Source organism: Ochotona princeps, chromosome 12 (genome assembly GCF_030435755.1).
Source record: "Ochotona princeps isolate mOchPri1 chromosome 12, mOchPri1.hap1, whole genome shotgun sequence".
Classification (NCBI taxonomy): Eukaryota; Metazoa; Chordata; class Mammalia; order Lagomorpha; family Ochotonidae; genus Ochotona; species Ochotona princeps.
In genome coordinates, this window is record NC_080843.1 from 68,502,734 (window position 1) to 68,524,670 (window position 21,937).

The 21,937-nt window shown below is 45.6% G+C and overlaps 1 non-coding gene and 1 pseudogene across 1 annotated transcript; one reads left to right on the plus strand and one right to left on the minus strand.

The window, feature by feature from the left end:
* LOC131481516 (grpE protein homolog 2, mitochondrial-like) overlaps positions 1–21,937 on the plus strand; it is a 65,682-nt pseudogene that overhangs the window by 10,878 nt on the left and 32,867 nt on the right.
* On the minus strand, positions 4,032–4,138 carry LOC131481606 (U6 spliceosomal RNA). The gene has a single exon (XR_009246440.1). It is a non-coding gene; the product is annotated as a U6 spliceosomal RNA (small nuclear RNA).

Consider the following 21,937-nt stretch of genomic DNA (forward strand, 5'->3'; position numbering starts at 1 on the left):
AGACCAAGTTCTCTCGCATGCTGGATAGAGTCTTAACTCTGCCAACTGTGACCACTCCACCACTCCACCAAACAGGTGGGTAATGGTACCCATCACTGCCAAAGAGGCCCCCATCCATAGCATTGGTGTGGGCTGGTGTGTGACGGTCAGTGATGTTCTAGGCAAACAGGCCATTTCTGTATTCCGAATTGGGTTGGTGTATCTAACTGTAATTGTCTCCCGGGTACTTCCCTCCAAACCACCAGGTCTCAGTCCCCACGCCTTCGTAAAACTTCCATGACCCTGTCACTGGGAATCTCCCAAGATTCACTACTCACCTACACTAAAATTGGACTTAGTCATGGGTGTCCCCAGGCAGTGAACATATCTTAAAAAACCCCAGAGCAGGCCACCGGGCAGCCAGCAGGCAAAGCCTGGCACCACATGGTGCACAGGCCGCCCTGGGGGAGGCTGAGGACTCGTTCACTGCCTTGAGACAGTGTCTTTGGCGTGAGCCCCCAGCACTGGGTCCTACCCGGCAGGGGCACCCCCCACAGCAGCCACACTGTGAGGAGCGGCACTTGCCCCCAAACCCAAGGCCCGAACCTAGAAACCTTTTAGTTTGGTGAAATTTCACTCCATGATTTGAAAAAAACAACCACAAAAATAACTACAAATGAGTTTTTCTAAAAAGTTGTTAAAAAAAATGGGCTCAGTGCAATGTCTCAATTGGCTAATTCTTGCATGGCAAGTAGCGGCATGCCATACAAGTGCCAGTTCATGTCCTAACTGCTCCACTTCCCATCTTACTCCCTGCTTGTGGCCTGGGAAAGCAGTCAAGGACGGCCCCTTCTGCTTTAGTTTTACCCTTGGAACCCTATACCCACCTGGGAAACCTGGGAGAAGTTCCTGGCTCCTGGCTTCAGCTCAGCTGTTACAGCCATTGTAGCCATTTGGGGCGTGAACCACCAGATTTTGGAAAATGTTTGTCTCTCTTTCTCCCTGTAAATCTACTTTTCCAATAAAAATAAAAATAAATCTTTAAGAAAAAAACAAGTGAACAATCAGGACTCTAACCCTTGTCTCCAAGGATGTCCATCATTAAAATTTTTAATAGACTTCATTTTTAAAGTTATGTTTGTTTTATTTGAAGTCAGAGTTACAGAAGGAGAGGGAGACAGGCACAGGTTAGGCATCTGCTGGCTCGCACCCCAAATGGCCGCAATGGCCAGGGCTGGACCAAGTCACGGTCAGCAGCCAGGAGCTTCACCTGGGTCTTCCGGTAGGCTGTAACATCAACCCACATTGTTTATTTCAAGACTGTTGTAAGACTAGAAATTTCACTTTTTTAAAAAAAGAGTTATATATTTATTTTCATAGCAAAGACTGGTATATTGGGAATTGAATTATATTGCAGTACACATCTCTACTCCTGACTAAAAATAGGACTTCCGTTAACATTTAACTATGCCTGTACAATATGATGCTAAATTTTTGGACCCAGTGGCGTGGCCTAGCGGCTAAAGTCCTTGCCTTGAACGCCCCGGGATCCCACTTGGATGCCAGTTCTAATCCCGGCAGCTCCACTTCCCATCCAGCTCCTTGCTTGTGGCCTGGGAAAGCAGTCAAGGGCGGCCCAAAGATTTGGGACCCTGCACCCACGTGGGAGACCCAGAAGAGGTTCCTGGTTCGTGGCTTCGGATCGGCGTAGCACCAGCCGTTGCGGCTCACTTGGGGAATGAATCATCGGATAGAAGATCTTCCTCTCTGTCTCTCCTCTCTGCATATCTGACTTTGTAATAAAATAAATAAATCTTTAAAAAAAATCTGCCAAGTTCAGCAAAATTATAAAAAAACGAAAAACAATATGATGCTAAATTTTTAGCTTTTTCCTATAACAACCATGTCATAATAGGTTTAAGTAGCTGAAAGTTAATCTTTTTACTGTTGCTAAGGGACTATACTGCAGTGATATTTAGGGGGAAAAGAGTGAGGGGAAAACCCTACACCTACAAAACTGTATCATGGCAAATAATATACCTGCTTGAATAATAAAAAACAACATTTATTTATATTTGAAAGGCATTTTATAGAAAAAGGAAAAACAGTTATTTATAGACAGAGATATTACATCCATACGTAATATCACTCTCCATATGGCCTAAGCAGCCTGAGCTGGGCCAATCTGAAGCTAGGAGTTTCCCATTTGGGTGCAAGTGGACATGACAACCAGTTCCCCGAGACCTGCAGAGGACATCCAGTACCATGGCAGATGATGAAGGACAAAACAAATTGGACATCTCTCCTGGCCAAGCTTTGACAGCAAGTATCTGGGCGAGCAGAGACTCGAAGGTAGACTATGTCAGCCAATGTACTTTGGAAGAATTCCTTCAACCTTGGAGCAATCTAATCAAACATTTCCCAACTATTGAAACCGCTTAAGCAGTACCCTTGGAGCATGCTCCACACTGGGATCCCTGGGGTAATATCAAGTGGCTGTATGTGGTTAGCCTGCTAGAAGCAGCGCCCACCCTCCCCCTACTTCCCCTAGATACAGGAATTAAAATAAAAATTGGAAGCAATTATCTCATTTAATTTCCCCAATACCTTGGCGCTTCCCACCCCAATCCAGTGTCCACATGCATCCTTATCAACCATGGAAACATCATCAAAAATAAAATAAATTTCTGATTTTTGGATTTTCTTCTTTTTACTTCTTTTTTAAAATTATTATTATCAAGTTTATGATACAGATCAAATTTATGATATATAGGCCCTGGAATTTTTCTTGCCTCCTCCCCAAATCAGTTCTCTCCCACACTGAGTTCCCCTCAATTATTTCTATAGTGTAGTTCTTCATACACAGTCATATGTCCATCATGGCTGGCATGGACAATGGCAGAGAGTCCAGCATCCTGTTGTCAAGATATAGTGAACAGTTTCATTATAAGTGCATCTCTGTCTTGAAGTAGAGATGCATACTGCATTGTATCCTCACATCTGGATATGTTAGTCTCCATTTCACAGCTACTGTACATCCCCTCAAATGAAAAATCATCATACAAAATCAACAATAGAAACAAAAGTAGAAATTTACAACGCCATGAAGTTAAATAACATGTTACTAGATATGACAGTCTCCATTACACAACTACTATACATCCCCTTAAATGAAAAACCACAAAACAAAATCAACATCAGGAAGCAAAAAGAAATTAACAACATCATGAAGTTAAATAACATGCTACTAAATGACTAACGTGTAGCTGAAGAAATAAAAAATCAAGAACCTTCTTTCAGAAAATGATGCTACTGTATGATAGGAGTCATTGAAGAGTTTAATCAGAAGAAAGTGTTCTGAAGAGATGAAGTTAACAGAAAACATCAAAACCCACGTGATATAGTTTCCGCTGACTTTTGTTGGTGAAATGTGTCTCTTCTAGACAACAAATAGATGGGTTTTGTCTTTTTAATCCAGTCTACTAATCTATGACGTTTGAGCTTAAGCCATTTACATTCAGAGTTTAATATGTATGGGTGATATTTTGGTTCTGTCATTTTAGCAATGTGTTGTTCATTGGTTCAGTCCTCTGTTGACATTTTACTGGGATGTTCTTCACATTTGCCTTTGGTTTTGTTTTGTTTTGTTTTGTTTTTTTAAAGGTTTATTCATTTTATTACAGCCAGATATACACAGAGGAGGAGAGACAGAGAGGAAGATCTTCCCTCAATGATTCACTCCTCAAGTGAGCCTCAATGGGCCAGTGCGCGCCAATCCGAAGCCGGGAACCAGGAACCTCTTCCAGGTCTCCCACGCAGGTGCAGTGTCCCAATGCATTGAGCCGTCCTCGACTGCTTTCCCAGACCACAAGCAGGGAGCTGGATGGGAAGTGGAGCTGCTGGGATTAGAACCGGCGCCCATATGGGATCCCGGGGCGTTCAAGGCGAGAGGACTTTAGCCACTAGGCCACGCCGCCGGGCCCTGCCTTTGGTTTTGGTGGGTGCTATTCCTCTTCTCTGTCAAGAGAATATCTTGAAGTATCATTTGTAGTGCAGGTTTGGAAGAGGTAAATTATTTGCGTGTCATCCTTGCGCAGGGGCCATGCTAATCTTCTCTGTATCATTCCAATTTTAGTATCTGTGCTGCCGAAGCGAGCACTGAAGAGGTAAATTATTTTAACTTTTCTTTACTGTGAAAGAATTTTGTTTCATTTTCAAAGACAAAAGAAAGCTTTGCTGGATATGTTATCCTAGGCCGACAATTTTTTTCTTTTAGAATCTGGAATATGTCACTCCATTCTCTTCTTGCCTGTGGAGTTTCCTGTGAAAGATCTCCTGTGAGCTTAATTGGCATTCCTTTATATGTCAATTGACTCTTTTCACGTGCACATTTAAGGATCTTTTCCTTATGTTCAATTGAAGAGAGTTTGATGATCATGTGTCTTGGTGAAGATCGCTTTTGATCAGGCCTGTTGGGAGTTCTGTGCCCCTCCTGCATCTTGTTTCCCAATTCTTTCTCTAGGGAAACTTTCTTTTATTATTTCATTAAATATATTTGTAAAACCAGTTTCTCTTTCTGCACCTTTTGGGACTCCCACAACTCTTAAATTTGGCCTCTTAATAATGTCTTTCAATACTTGAATACTTTTTTTGGTCTGATCCAGCTCTGCTTCCAGCTTGTTGTTTGTTTCCCCCTGGCCACAGGAAATACCTTTCAATTCTGAGATTCTTTCTTCTGCTTACTTCATTCTGTTTTGGAGACTCTCCACTGTACTTTTAGTTTGCCCTACTGTGTTCTTAATTTCTGATATATCAGCCTTGATTTGCTTTATTGCTGCTATTGCTTGTGTAAAATATTCCTTCAATTCTTTGAGCTCTTGTATGTGCTTCTCATTGTTGATCAGAAGCTTTAAAATGAATTTTCTGAATTCTGTGTCCCCCATTTTCTCGATGTCTTCCTCAGTTAACTCTGAGGTTGGCATAGGGTTTTGTTCCTTTTCAGGGGAGTCTTCAGCAATATTCATTGTGCCTTTGTCTCTTCTTTTGCTCTTGGTCATTGTACTTGTGATTAGCAGAGTCTTCCCCTTGGAGCAGGTTTCTAAGCTGTGTCACCACAGCTTTTACTTATTGCAGTTGGTACACAACTCTTTGCTTGCAGCCAATTGTACCACTCCTTCCAGCGAGTTCCAGGTCTGGGTTCTTATATTAGATTTCCACAAAGAACTCTGTAGCCCCAAGTCCTGGCTCACCAATCTCTACCTCCTATGATACCCTGCTGAGGCTGCACCATTGTGTGTACAGCCTTTCTCCCACTTCCGGTTCGAGCAGCTCCCAGGATTAGGGAGAGACCAGGTGTCCTATAAAGCTAGGTTGTTGGTGGCACTGATATTGCCAGAACCTGTTGGATGTTGGTTCTGAAGGCCACCCCGACCTATTTTGACCTGTACAATGCAAAGTTGGTATTATTTTCTTGCGGGACCCTGGGATCCACAGAACTCAGTGAGTTCTCACAAGCTCAGCACATGCGCAGTTCACTGCTGTCCCCTGTGGTCCTAAAGCTATTGCCACAGTGCACAAAATGGTGCCTGACATACCATTACTAGAGTTCTTGATCTGCTGGCCGTCAGGTCTGAGGGCTACCCAGACCTGTCTTGGGTGGAACCTGTAGAATGCCACGTTGATGCAGTTCACTAAGTCAGAAATCAGCTCACTCCCAGCTCAGTGCATGCTCAGTCCTTTCCCCTGCTTTTGTTTCTTTAATCAAAATGGGGCCCGATATGGATATTAGGGGGCTGACTGGGCTATGAAATCCACCCTGTTCTCACACTGCCCATCTGGGATCTGCTGCTCTGTCTCTGCTCCTGGTCAAATCAAACAAACCAGCAGGACGGACAGCTCTTTGTCTGGGTTCACCTTTCAAGCTCCCAGTGAAAGTCCCTTCCCACCTGGTTGCTGGTGGAGTTCTGGCTGCTGGTGGAGTTCAGATCGCCGTGCTGGAGTACTGATCACTGCAACACCACACTGTTGTGTCCGCTGCTTTCCTGTGTCTGTCAGTCTCCAGGTACCCCTCTGCTGTTGTTCTGTCCTTTCCTATTTCCTGAAATATGTCCTCTCTGCTTCATCCTGATTACATGTTTCTTTGTCCGTTTAAACATGTCCTTACCCTATTCTGCCATCTTGATTCTCTCAAGAAAAAAAAGGATTGTTAGATGCTCAACTTTTGGAGAATCAGGAATTAGTTTTACTTGAACTTCCTGCTTTCTTGATAAAATAGCTAAAAGCACCAAAACAAGTGATATATATTGATTCTGTCAAAATAACAAATTCATGCAGGGACAGGCTTCTCTTTTTTTAAAAAGAGAAATCTACAGCCTTGTGTACCAATAGGCACTATCAAAGATGAGAAGGCAAGTCAGAATGGGAGAACGTGTCTGCATATGCTATTTCTGATAAGGGATTATTATTCAGAATATACAAGGAACTTGTATAACTTAAAAACAAAAAGACAACTCAATTTTGAAATGGCCAAAACACCTGAGTGGATATTTCTCTTTTAAATATTTGTTCATTTGCTTTTATTTATTTATTTTTAAGATTTTTTTTAAAAGATTTATTTTATTTTTATTGCAAAGTCGGATACACAGAGAGGAGGAGAGACACACAAGATCTTCCGTTCAAGGATTCACTCCCCAAGTGACCATAACAGGAAGTGCTTTGCTGATCCAAAGCCAGGAGCCAGGAGCTCCTTGTGGGTCTCCCACGCAGGCACAGCATCCCAAAGCTTTGGGATGTCCTGCACAGCTTTTCCAGGCCACAAGCAGGGAGCTGGATGGGGAGCGGGACTGTCAAGATGGAGTTGGCACCTATATGGGATCCCAGCACATTCAGGGCGAGGACTTCAGTTCCTAGATCACTGTACTGGAACCTCATTTGTTTTGATTTGAAAAGCAGAATGACAGAAAGATGTCAGATGGACAGAGGTATAGAGAGAGATCCACTGGTTCACTCTAAAAAGCAAGAACGGTCGGAACTGAGTCCACCAAATCCAGGAGCCTGGAACGCCATCCAGGGCTACCATGTAAATGCCAGGGACTCCACCAGCTAACCTAAGAGCTTCTGTCTCCGAGCATATACAAAAATAGAAGTCTGTTTGGAAGAAGAGCAGGAACTCCAATACAAGCATTTCAGTATGAGGCTTTGCTAACTGTTGCACCAAATACTCACCCCTACATAGTTCTTGAAAGAAGATATACAAATGGTCGACAATAAAACAAAATGATGCTCATAGTCATTAATCCCAAAGAAGTGCAAATCAAATACCCGATGAGAAACTTCCTTGTACTCATTAGATGCTACTAGCAAAGCAACAGCATCAGTATGGAGAGTGTTTAACTGACACTTGACATACCGTATCACCGTACCATGCCACTCCGCACTCAGGGGAGTGACCTACAACTCTTCAATATCAGCTGCACAATTCACAGTAGTGAAGACACGGAATCAACCCGGACCCCCATCAACAGAGGAATGGATCAAGAAAAGGTGGTATTTCTAGATGACAGAATGCTTTTAAGCCATAAAGAGGAATGAAATCTTATCAGCAACAAAATAGTCAAAAGTGGAGACCATTATGCTCAGTGACATACGCCAGTTCCAAAAAGACAGACACCATATGCTCCTGCCCATGCAAGACAACCAAATTCCAAACTACAATATATAAATAAGCAAATATTTATATTAATATATATAAACTGTACAAGGGAGACTAGCATATTGGGAGATAAAAGTACTATATAGCATGTGTCTTTACTGTAAATAAAGTAGGATTCCCACTTAAATTTTTTTAAGATTTATTTATTTTTATTGGAAAGGCAGATTTACACAGAAGGAGAAACATACACGTTCCATCCGCTGATTCACTCCCCAAGCGGCTGTAACAGATATAGCTGAGCCAATCTAAAGCCAGGAACCTCTTCCAGGTCTCCCACATGTGGGTGCAGGGCCCCAAGGCCTTGGGCCGTCCTCCACTGCTTTCCCAGGCTGCAGGCAGGGAGCTGAATGGGAAGTAGAGCTGCCAGGATTAGAACCAGTGCCCATATGGGATACGAACAAGAGGAGGATTTAGGCACTAGGCTATCATGTCAGTTTCCCAATAAAAAATTTAAATAAGTTTCTAAAATATAATACTAGGGGGCTCGGCAGCGTGGCCTAGTGGCTAAGGTCCTCGCCTTGATCCCATATGGCCGCTGGTTCTAATCCCGGTGGCTCCACTTCCTCTCTATCTTTCCTCCTTTCAGTATATCTGACTTTGTAATAAAAAAATAAAATAAATCTTTAAAAAAAAATAATACTAGGCCTTCTATTTTTGCCTGTACTTATCATGTCAAGATATATTTAAATGTCAGAAAGTTAAACTTGTAGCTTGTACTAAGAGACTATACTATTGTGATAATATGGAGAAACATTGTGGGAGTTGAAAATGGGGAGGGAGGAAGGAAGAGAAGTGGAGAAGTGGTGGAGGAATAAATCCCTGTATCTATAAAAGTGTATTGTGAAAACAATAAATAAAAATAAAATGATTGTTTAAAAAATAAAAAACAACAGCAACAACCAGAAATGGCAAGTGTTAGAGAGAATAGAGAGAAATTGATATGCTTTATATTGTTGGTGTGACTGTGAAATGGCACAGTTACTATGAAAACTAGTATGTTGGGCTCGGCGGCGTGGCCTAGTGCCTAAGGTCCTCGCCTTGATCCCATATGGCCCCTGGTTCTAATCCCGGCAGCTCCACTTCCTCTCTGTCTCTCCTCCTCTCAGTGTATCTGACTTTGTAATAAAAATAAAATAAATCTTTAAAAAAAAAGAAAACCAGTATGTTGTATAATTAACAAACTAAATTTGCATTACCATATTAAGATCTAACGTTTGCATTTCTGGGTATACACCCAATTGAAATGTATGCAGGGCCTGAAGGACATATTCCTAAACCCATGATCTTAACATCATTATTCTCTGTAAACAAAAGATGAAAATAATTCATCTATCCACTGATGGATGATTGTTAAAACAAAATGTGGTCTATATATACAACGGAATGTCATTCATCCTTCAGAGAAGGAGGGAGTTACATAGCACAGTGTGTTAAGATGCTACTTATGGGCCCGGAGCAGTGGCCTTGTGGCTAAAGTCCTCACCTTGCGTGCGCTGGGGTCCATATGGGTGCCAGTTCTAATCCCAGCGGTCCTGCTTCCCATCCAGCTCCCTGCTTGTGGCCTGGAAAAGCAGTTGAAGACAATCCAAGGACTTGGGACCCTGCACTCGTGTGGGAGACAAAGAGAAGACTCTTGGTTCCTGACTTCAGACCAGCTCAGCTCCAGCTGCTTTGGCCACTTGGGGAGTGAATAATCAGACAGAAGATCTTCTTCTCTGTCCTCCTCTCTGTGTATCTGACTTAACAGTAAAAATAAATCTTAAAAAAAAAAAATAACTTTTTAAAAAGATGTGTTGTTGAAAGAGAGCTGACGAGGTTGAGCTTTGCAAGACAAACATATTGCATTGCATGCTTGCATGATAATGTGTACATGCTTAGCATTATACTAATTGCATATCGAAAAATTCTTTAAAAAACAACAAAATGGGGCGCGGCGGCGTGGTCTAGCGGCTAAAGTCCTCGCCTTGAAAGCCCCGGGATCCCATGTGGGCGCCGGTTCTAATCCCGGCAGCTCCATTTCCCATCCAGCTCCCTGCTTGTGGCCTGGGAAAGCAGTCGAGGACGGCCCAAAGCTTTGGGACCCTGCACCCGCGTGGGAGACCCGGAAGAGGTTCCAGGTTCCCGGCATTGGATCGGCGCGCATCGGCCCGTTGCGGCTCACTTGGGGAGTGAATCATTGGACGGAAGATCTTCCTCTTTGTCTCTCCTCCTCTCTGTATATCTGGCTGTAATAAAATGAATAAATCTTTAAAAAAAAAAAAAAACAACAAAATGGAATGGGTACTGTGGTATAATGGATTGAGGTGTCATCTGCAACATTAGCATTCCATAAGGGCGCCAGTTGGAGTCTCAACTACTCCACTTTTGTTCCAGCTCCCTTCTGATGCACCAGGAAACCAGTGGAGGATGGCCTAAGCAGCCGGCCCCTGGCTCCTGGCAGCTGCTCAGCACAGCCTTTGTGGCCGTTTGGGAGATGAGCAAGGAACGGAAGCTTATCCTCTCTCTCTCTCCCTCTCCAGCTCTGTAACACTGTTTCTCAGATAAATAAAATAATCTCAAATAAAACAATAGTTTGTTTATCAAATAAAAACAAAATAAAAAATAATTTCTTCTCAAATATAAACAAAATTTTAAAGTAGAAAATTGTATATTATATGCATGTAAGCACAATTAATTTTAAAGATTTATTCACTTTTATGGGAAAGGCATATGTACAGAGAGAAGGAGAATAAAATTATCCATGCGCTGGTTCACTTCTTAAACGGTTACAATGGCTGGAGCCGAGCCCATCCAAAGTAGAAACCAGGAACTTCCTCTGAGTTCATGCGGGTTCAGGGTCCCATGATTTTGAGCTATCCTATACTGCTTTCCCAGGCCACAAGCAGAGATTTGGATGGGAAATTGGGTAGCCAAGACACAAATCAGCACATATAAGGGATGCTGGCGCTTGTATGCACAGGATTATTCAACTGAGCCATTTCAAATCACAATTTTTATAATGCTAATTTTTCAAAAAATTTAAAAAGATTTATTTATTTTTATTGGAAAGGCAGATTTACAGAGAGGAGGAGGGACAGAGAGGAAGATCTTCCGTTCAATGATTCACTCCCCAAGTGACCACAATGGCTGGAGCCGCCCCAATCCAAAGCCAGGAGCCAGGAACTCCTCCAGGTCTCCCACACGGGTGCAGGGTCCCAAGAACTTGGGCCGTCCTCCACTGCTTTCCCAGGCCACAAGCAAGGAGCTGGATGGGAAGTGGGGCTGCCAGAACTAGAACCAGCGCCCACATGGAATCCCGGCACGTTCAAGGTGAGGACTCCATCCTCTACGCCAATGCTCCGGGCCCAGTTTTTTAAATTAAAAAAAAATATTTTTTGAAGTTTATATGTGTTTTTGCAAGACAGTATTACAGAGGGAGGGTATGAAAGAGTCTTAGGAAGAAGTCTTGGGGTCACTCCCCAAGTGCTGCAATGCCAGAGACTGGATCACGTTGAAGCCAGGAGTCTAGCACTCGCTGCAGCTCCTCCACACAAGGGTAGAGGCACGCACTTGGGCATCCTTGCACTCCTCTCCCAGGTGCGGTGTCAGGGAGCAGAAGTGCAGAAACTGAGACTTGAACCAGCATTCACACGGAGTGAGAGCTTAACCCTCTTGTGCCACAATGCCAGAAGTTACAAGGGGTGAAATGGGATAGCATGAAGATTTGCTGTTGAATGGGTGCAAATTTAGTTTATTTTATTTTGCCTGACTGAGCTGGTACAAGAGAAATACCAGAATCCAGCCCCTCTTCACCTGCCCCAGCCAGAGGGCCCAGTGAAGCCCCTGTGAAACCAGTGGTCCAGGAGCACAGGCTAAGGGCCTCAACTCTCAGCATGGAACTATAGATACAGCCCTTCCCTCCCAGAGGCCTATTTATGGTAGTTCCTTTTCCCCAGACACCTCGTGTCCTTCTACCAAGGAAAAATTAACAAAGCTCACTAGAAAGGAAAAACACAGAGGCTGAAGGATAGAAGCAGCAACATAGCCAGCCAGCCAGAACAGAGAGCCCAGGGCCTGGTGCCATACTCTAGCAGCTAAAGTCCTCACCTTTTACATACACTGGATCCCAAATGGGCACCGGTTCTAATCCCGGCTGCCCCACTTCCCATCCAGCTCCCTGCTTGCAGCCTGGGAGGATGGGCCAAAGCCTTGGGACCCTGCAGTCACGTGGGAGACTCACAAGAAACTCCTGGCTCCTGGCTTTGGATCAGTTCAGCTCCGGGTATTGCAGGCACTTGGAGAATGAACCAGCAGATGGAACATCTTCCTATCATTCTCTCTGTAAATCTAATGTCAAGGATAAATCTAAATAGGGTGGGTGTTGTGGCATAATGGATAATACCCCTGGCAGCAACACCACCAGCATCCCATATGAATGCCAGCTCCTAAACAGGCTGTTTCGCTACTGACACAGCTCCCTGTGGATGGTTTAGGAAGAGCTTCAGAAGATGGCCCAAGTTTCTGGGGCCCTGCTATCCAGGTGGGAGGCCCAGATGAAGCTCCTGGCTCCGGCTTCAGGTTTTAGCCAGGCCTGGCGCTGGCTATCATTGGCATCTGGAGAGTGAACTAGTGGTTGGAAGATCTTTCTCTGTCTCTCCCTCTCTGTCTGAAACACTGGCTTTCAAAATAAATCAATCAAAATATAAGAAAATCTAAATAAAGTCCTCACACCTCTCACAAAAATGAACTTGAAATGAATCATGGACTGAAAATGAAGAATATGAACGCTTGAGCAGGCAGCACAGGAGAAAAGGCACATGTCTCCGGGTTTGGTGATCACTTTTGGCATAGAACTTCAAAGAAGATGACCCATGAAAGACAGAAGTGATGAGTCAAAATTCATCACAATTAAGGTATGTCATTACAGAGAGTTCAGCATGGTTCTTGGATACTGAACAAGCTCTCAAAACCAGTGGGATTTTTCTGCACAAACATCACAAATCCAGTACAACTGGAGCTGTGTGGGAGGGGGCTATATAACCCTGAAAGAAAACAGGGCCCAGCGGCATGGCCTAGCGGCTAAAGTCCTCGCCTTGAAAGCCCCGGGATCCCATATGGGCACCGGTTCTAATCCCGGCAGCTCCACTTCCCATCCAGCTCCCTGCTTGTGGCCTGGGAAAGCAGTCGAGGACGGCCCAATGCCTTGGTAGCCTGCACCCAAGTGGGAGACCTGGAAGAGGTTCCAGGTTCCCGGCTTCGGATCAGGGTGCACCGGCCCAATGCGGCTCACTTGGGGAGTGAATCATTGGGCGGAAGATCTTCCTCTCTGTCTCTCCTCCTCTGTGTATATCTGGCTGTAATAAAATGAATAAGTCTTTAAAACAGTAGAGTTGGGACGGACATTTGGCTTAGCAGTGAAGACAGCACCCCCATACCCAGAATGCCTGGGTTCAAATCTTGGATCTGCTCTGATCCAGTTTTCTCACACGTGACTTGAAGGCTCAAATAATTCGACTCAGACTGAGTTCTAAGCTCCCTGCTTCTTCCTGGCCCAGCTTCGTGCAGTGAGGACAGGTGGGGAGTGAGCCCGCAGGACGGAGCTCTTGCTATTACTGCTCTAGGTGCCTGTTGTCCATCTAGCCATTATCTATCTCTGTTTTTCAAATACATAAAATGTGTTTGTTTTTTTTTTTTTAAAGATTTATTTTTTATTTTTATTGCAAAGTCAGATATACAGAAAAGAGGAGAGACAGAGAGGAAGATCTTCCATCCGAAGTTTCACTCCCCAAGTGAGCCGCAACGGTCGGTGCGCGCCGATCCGATGCTGGGAACCAGGAACCTCTTCCAGGTCTCCCACACGGGTGCAGTCTCCCAATGCATTGGGCCGTCCTCAACTGCTTTCCCAGGCCACAAGCAGGGAGCTGGATGGGTAGTGGAGCTGCCGGGATTAGAACCGGCGCCCATATGGGATCCCGGGGCGTTCAAGGTGAGGACTGTAGCCGCTAGGCCACGCCGCCGGGCCCTTTAAATATTTTTTTAAAGATTTGTTTTTTATTTTTATTGCAAAGTCAGATATACAGAGAAGAGGAGAGACAGAGAGAGGAAGATCTTCTGTCCAATGATTCACTCCCCAAGTGAGCGCAATGGCCAGTGCTGAGCCAATCCGAAGCCAGGAGCCAGGAATTTCCTCCAGGTCTCCCACGCGGGTACAGGGTCCCAAGGCTTTGGGCTGCCCTCGACTGCTTTCCCAGGCCACAAGCAGGGAGGTGGATGGGAAGTGGGGCTGCCAGGACTAGAACCGGTGCGTTGAAGGTGAGGACTTTAGCCGCTAGGCCACTGCTCTGGTCCCTAAAGATTTATTTTTAATGATAAGGGAGATTTAAATAGAGGAGAGCCTAGAGTAACATATTATGTTAAACTTACTAGGATGAAAAATCAGTTATTCAACAATACAAAATGTTGGGAGAGAATTGGAGCCAAAGGAATACCTAATAGCTCCCTGAAGTGTAAGTGGGTATAAAATACTTACTAGGATGCATTAGAAACCACTCTGCAAAATGTCCCGTGTTCTCTCTCAAACCTTAATGTCCACAGATCTAGAGCCGAACGAGCTCATCCAGCTCCATGCACAGGACAATACCCATGACGGCCATGTACGCTACAAGCAACAGCTGGAAGTGTTCCAGTTTTCATTAACTGAAGGACTGAGCACTAACTCTGTTAAATTCTCCCAGTGGACTACACGGTGCAAACCACTGGGAGAAATACGTGGACAATCACTGCTGCCGTGCAACCGGGTCGGTACACTGGGCACACAGTCTCAGAAAATGTCACAGACCATGACTGAATCTATCATATATTTTCATAATAAGCAAAAGTGAGTGATCAATTAGGTGTTTAGAAGTCTTACGTTTGTTTTTTTAAATTTCAAGAAAATCGTTACTTCTAGTGGACGAACCAAGACTATCTCTTTGGTTTGTTTTTTTTTTAAACTTTTATATTTTTATTGGAAGATGAAATATAGAGAGAGGAGGAAAGACACAGCAGATCTTCTGTGCATTGGTTCACTCTCCAAGTGGCCACAAAGGCTGGAACTGAGCCGACCTGAATCCAGGAGTCCAGAGCCTCTTCTGGGTCTCCCACACACATTCATGGTCCCAAGGCTTTGGGCCATCCTCCACTGCCTTCCCAGGCCACCAACAGGGGAGCTGAATGGGTAGCAGGGCGGCCAAGGTTAGAATCAGCACCCAGATGGAATCCCAACGCTTGCAAGGCGAGAACTTTAGCCACTAGGCCACCAGGCTGGGCCCAAGACTATCTCTTTTTTAATTTAAAAAATCCACACGCTGTCTGCCTGCCTATTTTCTTAAAGATTTATTTTATCTTTATTGGAAAGTCAGATTTATAGAGAGACAGAAACATCTTCCATCCTCTGCTTTACTCTCCATGTGGCCACAACAGCCAGAGGTGTGCTAATCTGGAGCCAAGTGCCAGGAGCTTATCAGTTTGCAAGAGCCAGGGATGGGCGCAAAATGGGCAGGGCTAACCTGTAGTATCTGCCAAGGAGAGATGGAACAGGAACGAGGCCAGGACAGGTCAGGCTGTAGCATCCAAGGCAAAGGCCAAGACAGGGCATGGGTTCAGAGCAGCCGCTAGCACACTCAAAATCTAGGGCTGGAACAAGCCTGGCTAGGGAGCTAAGGGGATGCTCTGGCCAGGTTGTGGTTCCCACTGGTGAGCATGAGAGCCAGAATGGGGACAATGTTCTGGACTGGGCATGGCTGCAGTCTCCCTCAGCACGGATATGGACTGGATCTGGGGTGTGCCAGACTGGACTAGACTCCAGCACCTCTTGGTGCTCATGAGAGCCAGGGGGGATGGAGGACAGGTTGGGTTAAGTCTCAGCACTCACTGAACCGTGCAAGAACTGTATCTGCGTGTGCACCAGTGGTGGCTGGGATGTAACACTGTTGGGTGTGGGCAAGTTGGGCAAGGCCACTGTTCCTGCCAGGACAGGAGGTGGCCTAAGTCAATCTGGGCCAAGGACCAATGGGTATGCGCAAGGTCTGCCACTGGGAGGAGGTCTGATACAAGAGGCTGGGGAACTGTTTTGTCAGGATGCAGTCCCTGCAGGTGAATATAAGAACCAACACTGGAAGCAGCCCAGACCTGACCAGGTTATGGTACCTGCCACCAGACATGTGGCTCAGAACTTGGGGCGGGCCAGGCTGGGCCAGTTTATAGTACTCACTGGCAGATGCGAGAACCAGGATGGGATGCAGAATAGAAGAAGTCGGGCTACAAGAAAAGACAGAGGACAGAACAAGTCAATCAACCACCTCAGCTATATGTTGGCAGCGAAATACTGGGCAAATGAAGACTCTATGATGGACTGTGTCAATCAGTGGACGACCTCATCGAGTGAAACTGGCAGCGATTCATAACTGGAGAACTATTAACACCACTTGAGCAAATATCTCAGAGCATGCCCCACATCCGGGACTTGGGGTGGGTGGGAAACTGGGTGGGGTTTTTCCATCAATATCCCCCTTTACCTCAGATACATGATGGAAACAATATGGACATAATACTGTTACCCACTTCCCTATACCCCCTGAACCTTACCATAATTAACTATGTAAAGATTGTCAACAAAAATACAATAAAAAAAAAAGATGCCAAAAAAAAAAAAAAAAAAGAAGTCGGGCTACAACACCAGCCAGTCCACATTAAGGCTGAGACTAGGGGCAGGCTGGGATGGGCTTGGCTGCAGTACCCACCACCTTGAGCTGGAACTGAGGGCAGCCAGGCCCAGGCCAGGCTATAGCATGTGTCAGCAAATGCCAAGGTGAGGTGGGCCATGCCAGACTGGGCCACAGCACCCACCAGCACATGTGAGACCAGGGCTGAGGGTGGAGGCGTGCAAACCTGGTCGGGGATGCAGAGGAGCTCTCCTGCTGGACTACTGCTCCCACTGGTAAGCGTGATTACTACAACCAGGGACAGATCAGGCTGGATAGCACTGCAACACCTGCTGGCCTGAATTTGACCTGGGTTAGGGGTCTAGGCTAACCAGCTGTATCCTCTGGTACGTGCATAAGCCCAAGTAGGTCCAGGCTGGTTGGACTTTGCCACAGCATCAGCTATCAAGTGCTGGGACTTGGGGCAAGTCCTATCGGGCAAGGCTACAGAACCACCTGACGAGTATAAGAGCTATGGCTGGGAGTGGGCCTGTTAGGAAAACTGTGGGCCCTTCTCTGATGTCTTGTAACTCCCACTGGTGAGCATGAGAACCAGGACTGGGGGCCGATCTGGCGAGATAGGCAGTGGCCCCTCCCGGCATGAGTGTGAACTGGATAGTTGGGTTGGTTGGGTTGAGCTAAGTTCCATCGCCTATTCATGTATCTGATAGCTTAATGGGATGCGGGATAGACTGGCCCAGTCTGCTGCATAGGAACCATTGGAACCAGGGCTGGGAGCATGCTAATTGGGGGTTATTGAGGAGTCACCTCAAATAGGCTACAGCTCCCGCTGGTAAATTTGTGAGCCAAGTGTGTGGTGAGCAGGGATGGTCTAGGTTACAGCATCCACGGGTTTACATAAGAGGCAGGACTGGAGATGGAACTGACCCAGCAATTTCAACTACTAGTATGTGTGTAGGATGATGTGGGAGAGAGACTGAAATGGACCCCATACTTGCTCCAACCAGCAGAGCCAGTAACATGGACAGGGAGAGGGTCTGGGGATCAAGTACCGACAGTTGAACAGTGATGGTAGAAATCTCTCTCAAGTCTCCCTTTATTACTTGCTTTAAACTCTTTGCCCCAAGTCCTTAACCAAACAATAGGATGACGCTGAGTCCCATTAGTCCAGGTGCTTTTAGCTGCAAGCCCATTTCCTGTTACTGCTCAGCTTAACCAGCGCTAATTAACTCCTTAGCCCACAATACATACTTTCTGGCAAACACAAAAGTCAGGTCTGGGATCACCTCAAACAAGGTTTCTTTGGGGATTCCCCCCAACTGAACTGCTAAACTCAGCACTCCAACCATGGGGAGAATTGTAGGAGCTGTGGTCTGACCGCGGAGTGCATGTGTCAGAACTAGGCCTCCTCAGTGGCTGAAACACAGCAGTGGATGGCATGCCCAGATGCACATGGGGGATTTTGCAGTCCATTGAGGCCTGCAGAGCACATCTGTTACCACATCGGAGGAAGGAGAGCAGAACACATTTGACAACTCTTCCAGCCAAATGTTGACGGTAGACATCTAGGTGAATGGAGACTCTAAGATGGATATGTCAGCCAATGGACCTTGGAAGAATTTCCTCTTTCTTGGATCAGTGAGATCTACAGCATTTCAGAACTAGCAAAACCATTTGAGCAGAAACCTTGGAGCAGGCCCCACATCAGGGACCCTGGGATGGTGTCGGATAGCGGTTCCCCATCCTCAGGCGCTGGGGTGGCTTGGAGGCTGGATGCAGCTTCTCTTATCTCCCCTCTTCCTCCAGATTCATGAGGAAGAGGGGGGGGAGACTTGGAAATAATGGTCTCACCTTGGTCCACTAAATAAACATCATCAAAAAATAAAATCAGAAATCACTGGAGTAAATAAGTTGGAAACTCCAATATCACATGACTCAAATTCTAAGAGCAGAAAAATGGGGAGACATTAGAGGAAACCCCCTAAGCCAACTCTACATGGAAGGAACAAATGCCCTTTCTACCCAATATTTCTTTTTTTTTTTAAGATTTATTTTATTTTTATTACAAAGTCAGATATACTGAGAGGAGGAGAGATAGAGAGGAAGTGGAACTGCCGGGATTAGAACCAGCTGCCACATGGGATCAAGGCGAGGACCTTAGCCACTAGGCCACACTGCCGAGCCCTCTACCCAATATTTCTACCGTCATCTGATTTCTTATTGTTGTGGCCATTGGTCAAACTCAAGCAAATACTCAAACTAAAAGAGCATGCTATTGCAATCCCTAAGGTTCCTCAGGGTCTGTGCCACAGCACTGCACACTAAGCTTCTATCATCCCATGTGGGCACTGGTGCTTGTTACAGCTGCTCCACTTCTGATCCAGCCTAACACTTACAGCCTGGGGAAAGCAGAAGAGGAAGGCTGAAGTCCTCACCTCCTGGACCCACATGGGGGACACGGAAGAAGCTCCTTGATCCTGACTTGAATAAGCTGACCTCTGGCCATTGTGGCCATTTGGGGAGTGAACCAATAGATGGAAGATCTCTCTCTGTCATTCCTTCCTTCCGTAGCCATGCTTTTTAAATAAAAATAAAACAATATTTTAAATTCTGCTTAATTTTTAAAAATTGTTAGGATTTATTTTAGTACTTGGGTCTTTGCTACCCAAGTAGGAAGTCTAAGTTGAGGGGTTCCTGACTTGTAGCTTCAGCTGCTCCAACAATGGCTGTTGCAATCATTTAGGGAGTAAATCAACAGATGGAAGGCATTTTCTCTCCCTCTGCTCCCCGCCATCTTTCAAACAAACAATAAATCTTTAAAAATAATTTCTTTAAAATATTTATTTATTTTTATTACAAAGTCAGATATACAGAGAGGAGGAGAGACAGAGAGGAAGATCTTCTGTCCGATGATTCACTTCCCAAGTGAGCTGCAACGGCCGGTGCTGCGCCGATCTGAAGCTGGGAACCTGGAACTTCTTTCCGGTCTCCCATGCAGGTGCAGGGTCCCAATGCATTGGGCCATCCTGGACTGCTTTCCCAGGCCACAAGCAGGGAGCTGGATGGGAAGTGGAGCAGCCGGGATTAGAACTGACGCCCATGTGGGATCCCGGTGCGTTCAAGGTGAGGACTTAAGCTGCTAGGCCACGCCACTGGGCCCTAAAAATAATTTTTAAAAATTTATCCAAATGATGACAAAAAGCGGGGCACGCATTTAACTTTGTGTTGAAAATATCTGTCTCTCATATCAGGATGCCTGAATTTGATCCCAATCTCCAGCTGCCAAATCTGGCTGTCTATCAATGCACACACAGATTTTTTTTTTTCCCTGTGTCTGGGATTTGAATCCAATGATTTGGTTGGTGATTGCCCCAAGAAACCTCATTTTGGGTGACTGCTGAATCGACCCTTGTGTGTGCCATCCAGTGCAGGGTCAAGTTTGGTTCGTCACTGGCACCACCCAACGCACAAATCAGCAGTGTATGAAACTGTCTGGTCAGCTCTGTCCCCAGCTTCATCTCTCATGAGAACTGATGGATGCTACAGCCCAGCCAAGCCCAGCACAGCCCACCTCAACCCTGGTCCTCACGCTCACCAGAGGGTGCCAAGGCTGCCTTGGGGCAAATCCCAACAACCGCCACAAGGCAGCCCCAGTCCCGCTTCTCACCAGTGCAAGCACATGGTGCAATCTAGTCTGGTCCTTCCTGCATCCAGTCTGCATGTATTAACTCGGATATCACACCAGTCCTTGTTGAAAAGTGACATTGGAAAGCTGACATAAGAAGCCATCACATTGGGGTAATCTACTCCTCAGGTCCCAAAATACCTACGGAAATTGCAAAACCTATAGCCAGATAAGAAGATAATAGAATAGTATCATTATTTTGAGATATAAAACAATAACAATCTAATATTATAATAAAATAGACCATGTTTGTCTGGGCCATGACACTAACTGGCACACAAGAGAACTGGATGGGGGGGAGCACATTTTGTGGAGAATGAGTGCACGCACCCTATGGAACTGGTTTGCTTGAGAGCTGGAGGTGATGGAGAGACTGAGCTAGGTATGATCTCAGAACTCACCGGCACTCGTGGGAACTAGGGTTCGGGACAGACCAGTTAGGTCCAGGCTGTAATACTTGCAGGCACACCCAAGTGTTGGGTGTGGAGGCGAGCCAGGACCGAGCATCCACCAGGAGTCACAAAGGCTGAGGTTAGATGTGGACAAGAACAGGCAAGACTGCAACTCAAGAATTAAATTTCAACTTTCATTTACTTAGGCCAATCAGTGTCTATTTCTCTCAATCTCTCTGCCTTTTGAAATAATTATTTGCTTGTTTATTTGGGTTTATTTTATTTTACTTGAAATTTGGACTTACAGAAGGGATGGGGGATAGAGAAAGATATCGTTCAAGCACTGATTCATTTCCTAAATGGTTACGACAGCCAGAGCTGAACTGATCCGAAGCCAGTGCTTATGCTTCTCCCACATGAGTACAGGGTCCCAAGGCCTTGCGCTATGCCCTGTGGCCTGCCCAAGCCACAAGCAGCGAGCTGGATAAGAAACGTGCACCTGGGACACAAATCGGTGCTCATATGGGATGCTGCCACTCTAGGCAGAAGATTCATTTGATATGTCACTGTGCTGACTTATATTTCTAAAGATTTACTTCTTTATTTTAGAGGCAAAGTAACACAAAGAGAGGCAAAGTAACACACAAACACACACACACACACACACACACACACACTCAGAAATCTTCCATCTTCTGGTTCACTCTCTGATTGATTAAAGTAAAGGCTTGGCCAGGTTGAAGCCAGGAACCAAGAACTCTATTCTGGTTAGCTACATGAGTGGTGGGAACCCAAGTACTGAGGTCTTCTTCAGTTGCGTCCCCAGGCACACGAGCAAGAATTTACACTTGGGGCCCGGTGTAGTAGTGTAGTGGTTAAAGTCCTCGCCTTGAGCGCGCCAGGATCCCATATGGACATCGTTTCTGGTCCTGGCAGCTCCACTTCCCATCCAGCTCTCTGCTTGTGGCCTGGGAAAGCAGTCGAGGACGGCCCAAAGCCTTGGGACCCTGCACCCATGTGGGAGACCTGGAAGATGCTCCAGGCTTTGGATTGACTCAGCTCCAGACGTTGGGGCCACTTGGGGAGTGAAGCAATGGACGGATCTTCCTCTCTGTCTCTCCTCCACTCTATGTATTGGCCTTTCCAACAAAAATAAATAAATCCTTTTTTAAAAAAATTTACACGTCAAGTATAATAACCAGGCCTTCAACTAGCACTCTGGTATGGGATGCCAAGGTCACAGACAGCAGCTTAACTCAATGCACATAGGAAGCCCTCCCTTACATGAAATTGCTGACTTTTATTTTATTTTATTTTGATTGGAAATTCAGATACACGGAGAAGAGGAGAGACAGACAGGAAGATCTTCCATCCACTGATTTACTCTCCAAGTGGCCGCAAAGGCTGGAGCTGAGCTGATCTGAAACCAGGAGCCCTGAGCCTCTTTTGGGTCTCTAATGCAGGTGCAGAGTCCCAAAGCTTTGGGCTG